The sequence below is a fragment of the Falco rusticolus genome, chromosome 4 (genome assembly GCF_015220075.1).
Source record: "Falco rusticolus isolate bFalRus1 chromosome 4, bFalRus1.pri, whole genome shotgun sequence".
Classification (NCBI taxonomy): domain Eukaryota; kingdom Metazoa; phylum Chordata; class Aves; order Falconiformes; family Falconidae; genus Falco; species Falco rusticolus.
This window is the reverse complement of record NC_051190.1, coordinates 109,902,632-109,916,673: the sequence shown is the minus strand read 5'-3', so window position 1 is coordinate 109,916,673 and position 14,042 is coordinate 109,902,632. Positions and strand designations below refer to the sequence as shown.

Below are 14,042 nucleotides of genomic sequence, written 5' to 3'. Positions count from 1 at the left end.
CCAAGGGCTGGGATGCAGTGGGCACATTGGTGGCAGATGTAGTGGGGTCAGCAAGAAATTTTGCTCCCTGCAGGCTTTCCAGCCTGGAAAGGGAAAGTCTCCTCACTTGCCCAAGGGTAGGACGAGACTGCTTGACCCTGCCCTGCCCAGCCACACTTTGGGGACTGAGCAGCTGCAGTGCGGGGTGGTTTTTTTCTTGAACTGATTTGAGGTCTCATGCTTTTTCATGGTGTGAACAGCATCCTAGCAGAGATTGCCTTGTGGCCATCTCCTCTCTTGCTTGCAATCAAGCAACATCACTATGGAAACTGCTTGCACGGAAGAATAACATTAGGGAAGGCAGTCTGTGTTGTTAGCTCTCTTTAATGCAATATGTGTCTTAGTCTTTCCTCCCAAAAGTGGAATTAGTGTCTGGCTTTGCTCTTTATGGGAGCTCTCCCATCCCAGCTGTTTTGCTTCCCCACTTCCCCAGGCCATTCTTTCCTGACACCTGATTTTTCTTTCTCCTCAGTCTGCTCTCTGAGAGCTTGCATCCTTGCTCCCTGGGCACTTTATGTTGCCAGTTCTGCTCTCCCTGGCTGCTCCTGCTCCTCTCCTGCTTGCAAGCTGTGCTGACATGATGCAGGCACACCGGTGGCTTTGCCTTTAATAAAAGCAGCTCTCCTTTCCTTTTCTTCTTACGGCACAGAAGAATGCCCAAGTGGGGCATCTCAGTGACACCCTCCACCTTCTTCCCAGCTGCTTCATCACAATTTTGAGGTCTTCTCAAGAACACGGTGTCCAGATGACTACCAGAGTGGCTGCAGAGAAGAAGGGCGTGGCTTCACCTGAGCTTTGAGGCCAGCTTTCATCAGGGAGTTGTGACCAGGAGACATCTGGGGCTCCTGCCTCTCAGGGCATGTTGCTTTTGCTGTAGGGAAGCATTATTGCAGGTATACACCTGGCTGTCACAGGACATCGCTAAGATTGTTTCCTGTGAGACACAGTTCTCATACAACATTCAGCACGCCAGCACCTGAGGGGGTTTTCTATCTTCATTTACCAGTTGATGCTTAAATTATTTATATTTTTTTCACATTCCCCACATCAAAGGTTGCTGGAAGTAGAGCTTTTTACACTACTCAGTGGCCTTCTTCAGATGTGATAGCGTATTGTGAGTCCTTTTAAAGTAATTTAACACTGCAGCCCCCTAACTTTCTGGGAAAACAAGCAATAATTCAGAAATACATGGCTGAAAAACTATGTGTATGGTGGTGACTACCGAGTAATAGAGGACTGACTGGGTGCTCTTCCAACCTTCAGTTTTCAGCCATCCCATGACATAGATCCAAGCCTCCATAAAGTGCTGTGTCCCTGGTCAGCTATTTGTAAAGTATATATAACGCCCCATTCTTAAAAGAGGAATGAGAGGTTGTATAGTTCCAGTCTCTATGGATGCAGGGATGTACATCACATCAGCACAAACTATTATTATAACTAATAAATGTTAAATTCTGTCTTTTTTTTGACAGTTGATTTCATGAGTTCATATTTTCAACAGAACTTATAGGAGTATTTTAGAACAATTTTCCAATGTGATGTTTGGCCATCAAAATCAGCAATCTAAAACAGCATGCAAGAAGGAAGAAATATTTTCTGCTGATGCAGGCAATGGGCACACTAGCACTCTGACATGAGTGTAAATGCTTTGCAATTGTTTGGTATTAAAGTTTTAGAATCGATTCTCCAGTAGCTTTAGATACTTGGGTAAAACCTTATAATAGGCTGGGCAATCATTTTAGCTTTTATAACATAATGTGAATTCAGACACATGGTTATGCAAAAATCTTTCCCACTTGCATACCTCTTACACAGATTACAAAGGGAATGTGTTATAGACAATAAAATCTAGGGCGGGGGGTGTGGGGGTGTGTGGCAGAATTGTCATCCCTTTTCTCCAATGCCATTAAGCACAGAGACAGTGACACTGGCCATTGCCTTGTAAAGGAAAAACAAGTTTACAGTTCCTCATTTCCCATGGCAAACAGATTGCTTATTTTAATTTTGAAAATAAAACGACGGAGGCGATGTGGGTCTGTAAATAAGAGTGTGCATCTCAATTTTCTGCAAATGCTTAAGTGGTTTACATCTGTTTCCTCCCAGTTGTATTTCTCAAACATGAATTTCCATTTTAAAAAGAGTCATAAAATCACTACTGTTTCTCTGTGGATCTATTAGCAATAAAATAGCCTACAGAGGTTTGCACAGCCATGGAAAATGTACAGTGATAATAGGCTGTCCTGCTGTTACATGGCTTATGCAAACTTTACATTCATCACTGCAGAACCATCTATCCGCAGGGTTGGAGTACAGCAAACAACTGAATAAAAAAGACCAAAAGAAGGAAGATGATACAGGAAGCTCTATATACACATCATTAATCAGACATGATGAATTCTCAAACTTGAATATATGTTTTCTCAGAGCCAACCAAGAGAAAAACAATGCTGATCACAATCTGAAATGTAAAACTTTACATAAAATTAATCTCCTGCAAACTGATACTGCACTAAAGGACAGAAAGACAAAGAGAAAGAGAGAGGGAGAGAACTTATTTTCAAATCTGTCTGTTAGCTTTCATTTCCGGCACTCCTGCTACCCAAAGACTAGCACCTTGTGGAAGAAAACTTGCAGGCTGGTACTGGAGCCACTCAGTAATTAGTGCAAGTCAAATTGTCAGGGGTGTGAAAGGGCAGGAACTGCAGACAGACCCAGGAGGACCTCTAAGCCATCCACCAGGATCAGAGACACCCCTTTCCATTAGCCAGCCATGAAGCCAGCACCGTCCCAGTTTGACATTTACAGCCAGCTTAACTTCAGCAGAAAAGGGTCCCTGGTCACCTAAGTTCAGAAACAAGCTAGAACCAGCAACACCAGAGTTATAGCTGGAAGTCTTCAGAGATTTTTCACCACAGGCAGAAGCTCAAGATGTTTTTAATTTTTGTGTGGCCCTGGGTGGCCTGGAGGGTTTCCCAAGGCAGCTGGGAGCACACAGTAACCCCTAGCATCCAGACCACATTGCCCATTTCCTAGCTATGCCTCCTGCCAGTGGTGACCAAGGAGGATGGCTGGAGAACCCTCAAGCCGACTCTTTACCAATTCTGGAGGCTTTAGTATCTTCCACAGGAAAGGTGGGCTACAGCTCCTACAGAAGAAGCACACGTAGATTAATCTCCCCCAAGAAAGCCTCATTGGATTGCTCCTCGTTTGCCTGTCTACTGTAAATTTTTATCAGATGAAAACAGCTGACTGCTCTTTGTAGATGGCAGAGGGTGACAGTGGATGCTCCTTAGCTAAAGGGTAATTGGAATCAGAGAAGGAAAAGGGGAAGAGAGGACACAGAAAAGGGGAAGAAATGTGGTTTCTAGAGGGGTTGGGAAGACTGGTGAGAAATAAAGCCTCTCCCCATTTGGATGGATTCCTGCCATTATTCCAGCTGCTAGCTTCACAGCATGAAAGCCAGAAAAGCACCCAGTCCAGACACACAACATTAATCTGGTTGCCTAAACAGACTAAAAGGGTGAATGAAGAGAAATTATTCCTCAAAAGAAATGCAAGACATATATGAGCTCAGAAGAGCAACAACTTTTTGTACATTACTTTGGAGTCAAAAGCAAATTGTCAAAAGTTTCTTGTTGAAGTTCTGGTGCTACCTTTTGTATAAATGTGTCGTCTTTTTCTTTCATCAGGGATCTTATGGGAAGCATGACAGCAGCCTTTATTGCTTGTAAATGGCATACTGAAAAACATAGGGCAGATTCATTGCTGGTGGATTTGTAGTTTTGTTAAAGTAGCTCTGTGGATGAATTTGGTCCTTTGAGACCTTCTCAGCACATTGGTGTTTCTAGCTGAAGGTAAGCATAGTGGGAAATCTCCATCTTGTGAGCAGGAGCTTGGCTGTTGACTCTTTTAAGACAGATGCGTAAGTCTCAGTTATGATAAAATACTTCCATATTTCAAGTTCAGTGAAATATCCTCAGTCAAAAAGCTCCATCACACTGGAAGAAACTACTTTTCTCTGTCCTCCTAGATGATACACTGGCATTTTTTGTGTGGCTTTAGCTGTCTTGAAGGAGTTTTTCTTCAGTTAGCTCTTCTGTGGGGCCAATGCACAATCTGGTAGCTTCATTACTTTTGAATATAATTATTGCCCAATGATTTTTAGAGGCAGAGCTAATGAGTGCTGCAGTGTGTATTCAACAGAGAGGCCATCGTCTCTCTGAATCTGTATAAAACCCCTACTTTCATTCAACACTGTGAATCACTTAGTGGAGCCCACATTTGCCCCTGCTCCAGGACTAACACTAACGTTCCAGAAGCTGAAGGGAATCATAGTCTCTGTGTTTATGTTATCCACGGAATTTTTCATATTCTCAGGAAGCATGAGGAATCACTTGCTTATGGGAGCTTTCCTTGATGCAAGCAAAATTGCAGCTGCACCGTGGCACTGCAGTCACGGAGCCTGGAGAGAGGCTGGATTTCAGGTCCTGGCTCTTTTGCTTTATGAGCAGATGCCATGAAATCTGCAGAAAATTATTTCCCTGTCTGTTGTTTCGATGCACCAGGAAAGGTGCCTTGTTTCAGTAAGCTGAGCAGTTTTAGCTCTGTATGGACCATGCAGACAAAAGATTGCTGACATGAGTAGGGGCTGTGAAGCACCCCACCACGATGGCGCTACAGCAGTCCTGACAGTGGTAAATGCTTGAGATGACCTTCCTGTGCATGACTTGGAGGCTATTTTTGTTCTGGTAAAGAAAGTTTAACACCTGAAATTATCATAAGAACTCTTTCTAAGGCTGGCCACCAAAAAAACAGTATTCTGGAAGACCTAACTAGAAAAGTAGTGTCTGACATCCTGAGTCAAGAAAAATATGGTAGCATGACTGTGTCAACAAAACATTAGCAAGTTTACAGGACAGTGTTGTTAGTTATTCTGTGCCTGGTGGTTTTCAATGTTGAACAAACGGTAATGAACAAGCATTTAGCAAACATTTAAGGAGCACAGGACTGGTTTTCAGGTGAAAAAAAGAGAGTTATGATCTTGGGCAACAGGATCTTTACCATCAATTGGCTTAAGTTTCCAGGCTTAACTGTCATAAATTAAGACTCCCATAATATTGGATTAGGGACGTTAATACAATTGTCACAGTCAAACTCCAACTCAGCTTTCGGTAATAACCTCTTCCCTGCCTAACATCCTTTTGCAGTTTCAGCTGGGTGAAAGACCGCACTCCTTCCATTTCAAGCTTTTCTGTGCATGGGCAGATTTGCACAGCTGAGTCCAGAGGTGGCTGCAGTTTGCGGGTGGGCAAAACAATTCACAGCATGCCAGGGTTTGCTGATCCCTGGGTGGGGAAGAGACCTTTTGCACAACGTTCCATAGGTGCTAGGCAAGAGGCAGAAAGAAGAGGAGTGGTCAGCTGTAGGAAACCCTACTTACTGATAACTGCCTGGGTTTTCATTTGTAACTAGCCTGAAAAGCTGATCCCATGGTCCAAAGCTAACAGATAAAGGGCCAAGATAAAAGTTAAATAACTACAGTCTGTTAAGCAGCACAAATTTTGGAAAGCAGAGGAGGACTGTGCAGTGTCTGAGGCTGAGAATGAGGGCTGCAGAGTTGCCCAGGTGAAGAGGAGCTCATCCAAAGGATGCTCTGTTGGTTTCGGCTTGGCAGAAGCTGTGCTGCCAACTTGAGTCACCCAAACACCCCTGCCAGCCCCTGCCAGGAGCAGCTCACCTCCTGGGACCAGCTGACTGGGTAAAAAGACCAGCCTGAGCTGTTAAGGTGGGTCTGGCTACAGAAAGGCCTTGTGGAGAGTCATCCTCCACCACACAGGTGACGAGGAGCCAGTGGGTGGGCATCGCATGTGGAGGACCACCAATTAGAGATATGAGATATACAATGAGTGACCAGACCCTGAAACCAGGCAACTCTAAATGACATCATTTTTTGATTGTTTTTAATTGTTCCAGTTTTCAAGCTGATGGGGAGGTTAGAAGCTGACATTGATCAAATCTCCTGCTTTTTAAGGCCATCTCAAAGCAAACTTTTAGGAGGCCTGCAGAAGAAAGGAAAATCCTGGCTAAAACACCTTCTTAAGAATCATTTTAAACAGCAAAAATCTCTTACTGTTACACAACCTAGTTATAAAACTAAAACCCAATGAACTCCTGCAGCTCCTACTGACAGCAGCTCCATAACATCGTCACTGATATGAACCTTAGGACAATGCTCTCCCGTTGCTGCCACTCCATAAATAATAATCCTACCCATTACTAAAACCTGAAAAAACTCCAAGAAGCGAAATGTCATGTGCCTGAATATAATGATATTACCCATCTGAAAGCCAATGCTCCTATTCTTTTTCCTCGTACTGCACAGTATATTGGAAAAAACAGTATACACTGTAAGTGAGGATACCTATAATTATTTTTTTCTCCAGGAATCCTCACACTTTCTAGACTTACTGAATGCCATAGAGGGAAGGAACAAGTTTAAAAAACAATTAGTAGGACATGCGGTGCTCATTCTTGGCTGAAACTGCACATTCTCATCTGCCTGAAAATACTCAGCAGTCGTTCATGAAAAATGTTTTTGAACTAATGAGCTATATTTGCATTCCCCTTAGAACGGATTCAGAATTTTTCATCTACACTGCACCATGAAAAATGAATGTGTTTTTCACAGAGGTAATTTGAACATAAACCACCGCATCAATGGGAAGACAACCTTTGCAGAAACTTTTTAACTTAGCACATTCCATTTGTTTTCGCTGGGGAAGGTCAAACTTATGTGAAAGATGTAAATTTCATGCACAAACCTAGATGCTGATGAGATTTGTTTTTGTAGATAATCTGCAGCAGAGAAATTTTTCATAATGTCACTGCAAAATAAATTAAAATGTTCATCTTCATATGGCTGGTTCCATTGCATTAAAATAAATGTTGCAAGCTCATTTAATTAGTATAGTTAGGAATGTCTCTTCCCTGCTTCACTGACTCTCCAAATCACAAGTTAATTTGTCAAAATCAGACCATTGTTTTTCTTTCATTCTTCATTACTGAAAAGACAGCCCCATTTAAATAAATGTTTATGCTACAGAGAGCAGAGCAGTGAACAACCCCAAATATTTTTCTAAGCCCATGTTGGAAAAGTTTTGAGTGCAAAGAGCTAGAGCGCTTTTGTGTGTGTGTGTGTGTGCGGGTGCATGTGTGTGTGTTGTTATTGGATATTTGACTAGCTGGAAAGGTACAAAATTGAGCAGTCTGCTGTAACTGATGATGTAGTGCACGCCATCCCTCATGCCAGCGGCTACATGCACTTGGAAGCAGTTTTCTTCTATGTTTTCAAAGACAAATGATGACAAAAGATACAATCTCTATAAATTACCCTAATCAAATCATTCTCTTCAAGAACTCTTGGTTAATCAATTAGTCGGTGTTCGCAGTTCTTAGGAATATCACTTCAGAGCCTCCCATAGCATTGTTCTCTTCCAACAGCAAATATTTAGAGCATTTTATTAAAGAAAAAAAAAAAACCCCAACAAATCCCAACAAATGAAAACGGCAGCATATATTGCAAACAGACAGAGAACTTCTGCAACCATATGGAGTCCATTAAAACAAAGCAAACTCTTTGGATTTACAAGATCTCACTGAGGTAGCAGTTACTTGAATTTTGTTTGTTAGATTGGCTTATTTCTTATTTATACCAAGGTCTTTTTGGAGGGTACCTATTGCAAATGAATGGAAAAGACCACTTGACCATCATTTGAGCCCCGTACTAATGTGCTGTTACACTGAATGAAGCAGGTACTGGCACATGCTGCAGTGCTATTATTTATCCTTCTCCAAGAGGTTTTCAACCTGCACAGAAAAAGCTTTTATTACATCTCACCGTTATCTTCCTTCTAACTGAGAACAAAGCAGTTAGAAGAGTCCTGTGATTTTCCTTATCAGGAGGCTTTTGGCTTTATCTTGCATTGGGTTTGGGATTTTTCTGTGCTAGAGTGAGGGGTTTTGCTGTTTTGCCCCTTATTTTCTTTGTGTGAGTTGTCTGGAAAAGGGCAAATGAGGGCACGAAAGAACATTCTCCCCACTAGGTTCCTTGGCTTGCCAGTATTTTAAAATGTCTTTCAATATCTGTATCTAACATGGATTTTATGATACTGTGAGAGAGAATCAACCCTATTTTCATTTTCAAGAGCTTCAGTATGAACTTTGTTTCATTAATAAGTCATGTCATTAACAGGGAAATTTAATTGCAGCGATACTTCATGAATTCACAGTAAAAGCATGCTATATATTAATGGTTAATACATATATTAATGGCATAGTGACTTCCAGACATAGTAACTCTTGTGAACTGTGGAAAATTGACATGTGCAGCTGCTAGGAAAATACCTCCAAGATCACCAGAGTGGCTGAAAAGAGAGTGATATATTAAGAGGACTTGTTCAAAGAAAGCCAGGACCTGGAAACATCTTTCAAGGGACATTGGTGATGCCATTTTCTGACATGATCTCTACTTCGCCTTCCTATTTGCATCTGTAGCAGGCATAAGCATCTTAGAATAGGAAGAGCAGCTTTGGCTATCCCAGGCTTCTTCAGGCCACAGGTCATGTCCCAGGGCTGGATTAGCTGTGTAGCAGGACAGCTTTGCCCAATGTCCAAGAGGAGAGAAGAGGGCTCTGTCATGCCCCAGGGCTGGGACACGTCTCTTCCCATAATGGCCTTCCTTCTTTTGAGACAGACTGGAGATCTCACTAGAATTAGATTGCAGAAATCCCCACGTGGATCCAACTACCTGAGGATCCCCTTTGTTCTCACATGCTCTCCAAGCAAGGGACTGTGAAGGAGAAAGAAAAAATAACACCACACTTTTGGGTGGGTTGGTGCCCATGAAAGCCCTTGACTCTTGAGGATAGGGAGAGGGGCAGCCAAAAACCTATTTTAGAAATCTGCCCTGCTCCTTGCACACCCATACACCCATAGCATCTGAACATTTTCCTGCAGCCACGTGGAGAGCAGAGATACCCACTGAGGATGACGGACCATCAACAGAGATGCAGATGTGCCTTGGGATCCTCCCACTCCACCACTAGCTGCACAAGGAGAAGTTGCTGAGGAGTGTCCAGGGAGAAGAGAAAAAAGCCTCTGCACCCCCCTTGGACCAGCTGAAGGCCATTTCCATTTCCACAGCTCTCTGGAGAAATGGGTTACGGGATGACCTGAAATTCCCTCCTCCTTTTTCTCATTGCCCATCTGATATATGGCTCCTGTACCGGTTTGGCAGTGGCATATGAGTCTAGGAAAACTCACTGTAAAAGAAAACACTGGCAGGTTTATTATTCTTCTATAGATTATTTTGTATAGGAAATGTTTTTAAAAGTACTGACCAGGCTTGGACCCATGGGGCCTGGTTCTCCTCAGCAGGTCAGACACAGCAGTCTGCTGGAATCTGTAGGCTTTGACTTGTATAAAAAGTTTCAGTCAAAGAGGACACACAAATCTGTACATTCAAATAGCTATTATACAGCTTAAACATTGCCAGCTCATAGTATTTTTCAATTTTTTTTCTTTAAGACTCTGATGCTGAAACCAAGAAATTGCACAAGAATCAGCTAAGTCATTAAAAAATAAAGCAAGGCTCCAGAACAGCACTCCCCAGAAACAATCCTGTTGGCTGCAGAAGCAAATCTGAACTGAGCTTATCCTAAAAACCTAGAAACCAAAAGACAAAGTTAAAAACTTCATTTTTAGCAGTCGTGCAGCTATGAGGCCTGCTTTTTTCAGTATTGGGGTTTTCTGATGGCTTGCTCTGAAATAGCTGTGTGCACAAAAGTCTCCTGCACGCACTTTCCACCTCAGCTAGGAATTCACACCCTGGGCTCAGAGCCTGCTTTAAATCTCTCTCAGAGGTCACAAACAAGAAAACCTTTTGCTCCAGCCATCTGCTGTCCTGCCATTAAGAGGCAGCCGTCTTCTTCATGGCCAGGTATGCTGGAACCTACATGAAGCATCTGAGGTTTGGGCTGTGACAGTGGTGCTGCCTCGCCTCGCTGTATCAAGAATCATGTCTGGATGAAGGGGGAGATAAATTTCACCTGCAGACCCCAGTCCTGAGATGGTTTAGGGTAAGTGAAATAAAAGCTGGCTGTGATAAGACTTTTCCTAATGGAAGCAGAGTTCACATGCTCGTATCCAAAAACTCTTGTGCTTTTTCCACCCACGCTGGAGTTGTAGATGGCATTTGTTCAACAGAAAGAGAGTGGGAAGCGTCTTCAATCAGGCAAATTAATCTGCTTCCCTCTCCTTCCCTGGGAAAGGAACCACCTCTGTTCTAACGGAGAGCTTCTTTTTGCTTCAGTGAATCAGATTGCACCAGAAACTCCAAGACCTTTCTGAAGAGCTAAAAAGTTTCACGACACTTCTTTGTTGTCAGTGACACCAGCACTCAGCTATGCCAACAGATGCTGTATCACCACGCACGGACCATGTGTAAGAGACACAGCGGCCCCCTAAACAGACTTGGGCAATAAAAAATGACAGGAGGGAACACAGAGTACAACCCCATATTGCAGGAACCTGCCTCGACTTTTAAGAGCCTATATATGGCAATAGCTCTCTTCTTGCTGTTATAAAAGTTCTTAAAAGAATCCACTGACAATTTATCATTTTCATGTTAAGTCTGTAAAATCATAACCTCCTCACTGCGTTGCAGGGCCCTTAAACCTAGTTGCAGCTCAGAGAAGGGCAAGAAGTGTTTTTTTCTGGGATTTTTAAGGTTTTCCTGAGGCACGCATACTCCTGTTTTACATAAAGGACTGATGGTAACAGTTCTGGTGAGTGAATTTCTCACTCTCTCTCCTTTTCAAGTTGCATGGTATTTGAATATTTTCCAAGTGGAGAAATATACACCGGAGTGGTGTGTAGTTCACTGGCATTCATTAAAAAACGCCTCAAGGGAACATTTGCAGGGCAACTTGCACAGGCAGGACTGTGAACAGGTGTGATAAGACTACAGGTTAGGTCATACTAATATTTATACTATATATTTACTACTTACATCAGTTTCTATCTCCATATGTTAACAAAGATGCTGCAAAATTCTCTGAGCCTGACTCTTTGCTATTGCGCATCGTGCCAAGAGCTGCTGCTGCCACGATATTACTTTCTATTTACTACCTGGAAGCCTCCTCCTTTTGTTTGTGGGAATCGAGGCTTGCTACCAAATTCAGCCTCAGAAAGAAAGACAAGGCTGTACAAAAGCATCTGAATAAACTGTTTCACCAAGAAAACCTGAGTTAAGCTGCCAGTAATAAATACATTTGTTGGGTAGACAGTAAAAAGTACTGAAGAGTTTAAAATAAATTTTGAGTTATTTAAACTTAATTTATGACCAGGAAAATAAACCCTTTCTTCTACTATTAATGTTTTTTATCTGTGCCATCAAATGTCACACCCTACTGATTTTGGATGTAAGGTCACTGGAAACAACATATCAGTGGTGTCAGCAATACAAATCAACTGAAATTCCCCTAAAAATAAAAATGTCAGGAGTAAAATAATAGGCAATAGTTATTTCATGGTATGAAAGACTTGTAATATATCAAGAGTTCACCTTTTTCTATCTTTATCATATATCACTTTGAACATTAAGTATACCTCCATTTCATATATTTTAAATATAGATAATGTATCTAGCTAAAACAATAATCTCAGAGAAAAGTGCACTGAAATGATTGTTTGGGTTTGCATTCACTTTTTGAAATGCCTCCTAATTTATATCAAATGATGAAGCAATAACCCGGCCTATAAAAGGCGGTGCGGTGCACGAGCTGATGCTTTCTAAGAACATATTTCTGCGTCAATGGAATTATGGAAATATAAAATTGAACTGGACTAATGATTTCAGCAAGAAGAAAAAGAAAGGGTGGCCCTTCACTCTGGCTGACCCTTCCTTTGGCCCATGAAGACAAGACCCAACCTAAACCAAGCATTGCAGGAAGCAGTAACAAATGCCACTAGGAAGGCAATAAGCAGCACATATTTGTGAAAATGCCTCCTTTGAAGTTTCTGTGTAGATGAACCCATCTGCGTCTGTTAAATTGTCTTTAGTACAAATGGGGATTTCCTCAGGCCATTTGTGACTATTATTAAATGGCTACCAAAACCAGGTTTCTAGTTTGGCTTACGTCACCGTGCTGAATTATAATTAAACACGCAAAGTGTCACACCGTGCTGCGTGTGGCACTCACACAAAGAAAAAGAAGCAGCTATAAACCCATGTTGGTTTGGCCATAGTGACATGAATCTGCACACCCCGTTCAGATGCAGTTGGATGTGTGATTGAGTAACAGCCTCAGAGCATTTGGACCTTTTGTGTTTATGCTTAATGAGGAAGAGGATGGGGACAGACTGGCTCGGTGCTCTCACATCACTCTACTTTCCTCTAACAACTGTGACCCTGCATCCATGGAGCTTCCAGGCCTGGAAACCTCTTGGTGCACCTGAACACTCCTTCAGGGATCAAGCCCTTGGTCCAGCACTCCACATAAGGACAGAATCCCAGAGCCTGGGTGTCCATCCCCAGCACCGTGCCTTTGGGTGCTCACCAGTGCTGCCCAACAAGCAGGCAAAGCATCCTCTTCCCTGGAGCAGGACTGCAAGGTGACTTGGCCAGCTTTTCCCTGCTTTTGTGAATCCTGTGACTCTGCCCCTTTCTTCCCCTTCTGTCACATCTTTTGTCTGATTCATGTGTGCTGCTTCCATTTTATCTTGCCTTCAGAAAGGCGAAGAAAGTGCCTACGCTGCCACAGTATAGCTGCAGAGTTTTGGCTCACTGCTGCATCCAGTCTGGCAAAGATGGGATGCAGTCCATCATGGGCTGCCCTGTGCTCACACAGAGGTAGCGCACAGCTGTTTGGGATGGCTTTTAAATAATTTGCTATCAGTCAGAATTCATAACCTTTTTTTCCACATCACTCTTTGTATGTTTGAGTGATGTTTGTAGCAGGTGTAGGGTGTAAGTTATCCCTGTGGATGCCAAAGAAAGGGGACAAGAAAATCTCACAAGGCATGATGAGATTAAATCCTTTTCAAATGGGATGAGGGCATCAGAAACTAAGCCAGAAACACTTTCAGAAGTGTTTTGTATTTCATCTTGAAATAGGAAAGAAAATTCAGAGGCCTGTGGGCAGGGAAGGTACCCAGGCAATGTTCAGGGGGAAAAGACACCCTGCAATTAGTATAAACATTCCTTGTAAAGAGCTATAACAGTGGTTAGAAAACACTTTTAATAGATTCTACCAGTGTCTGTCTCAAAAAAATTATCTTTAGGATCCTTTCCTAGAGAAAGCAGCACACTCGTCCATCAAGCCCTTCCATATTATATGGGACTGCAACAGCACTCCACTTTTTGGTCACGATAGAGTTGTGCGTGCCCAATGATGTACAAACGTACAACATGTGGATGTGTTGGTGGTGGAACATGAGGTGATGACACAGAGAAGTGAAACTTGACAGGTTAAAGATAAATCATACCAGCCAGCTCCCATATATGTTGTTCTAGCTGGGCTGATACATTACCGCTGAAAAGTATGTCGTCTGGAAACATCAGGACGGGGGGATGCAGTCGAGAAGGTAGAAGAGATGTCAGCAGGTAGACGTGACAGATGATTTCTCCTGTAGCTAAAGCCTATGAAAAGATCCCGTAATATTCTCATTAGGCAGTTTGGAAGCGCTTCAGTGATAAAATAACTGGTTTTCTGTCTATGTTTTGTGATAACTATTGCCACAGATAAGTGATTCATGGGCAGCAGTTTTCCCATTCTTTCCAGCACTTTTCCTTTGTAATGATTCAGCAGTTTTCTCAGGCAAAAGAATGTGGGTATCATGGCAGTGACACATTCTAGCTTAGACCAGTAAGGTGTATTCCCCAAAAGAGAGATCCTGGAAACAATTTTAATCTTTTATCATTTATGCCATGCAAGAATCAAGGT

At 42.5% G+C, this 14,042-nt stretch overlaps 1 long non-coding RNA gene across 1 annotated transcript in view; it reads right to left on the bottom strand.

Annotated features, from left to right (window-relative positions):
- Window positions 1-13,594: 13,594 nt before the first annotated feature.
- The window catches only part of LOC119146058, a 36,902-nt gene continuing 36,454 nt past the window's right edge, over window positions 13,595-14,042 (bottom strand). The window contains exon 5 of the long non-coding RNA XR_005103619.1: window positions 13,595-13,738. This is a non-coding gene — a long non-coding RNA (uncharacterized LOC119146058). The remainder of the gene's footprint in view (window positions 13,739-14,042) is intronic.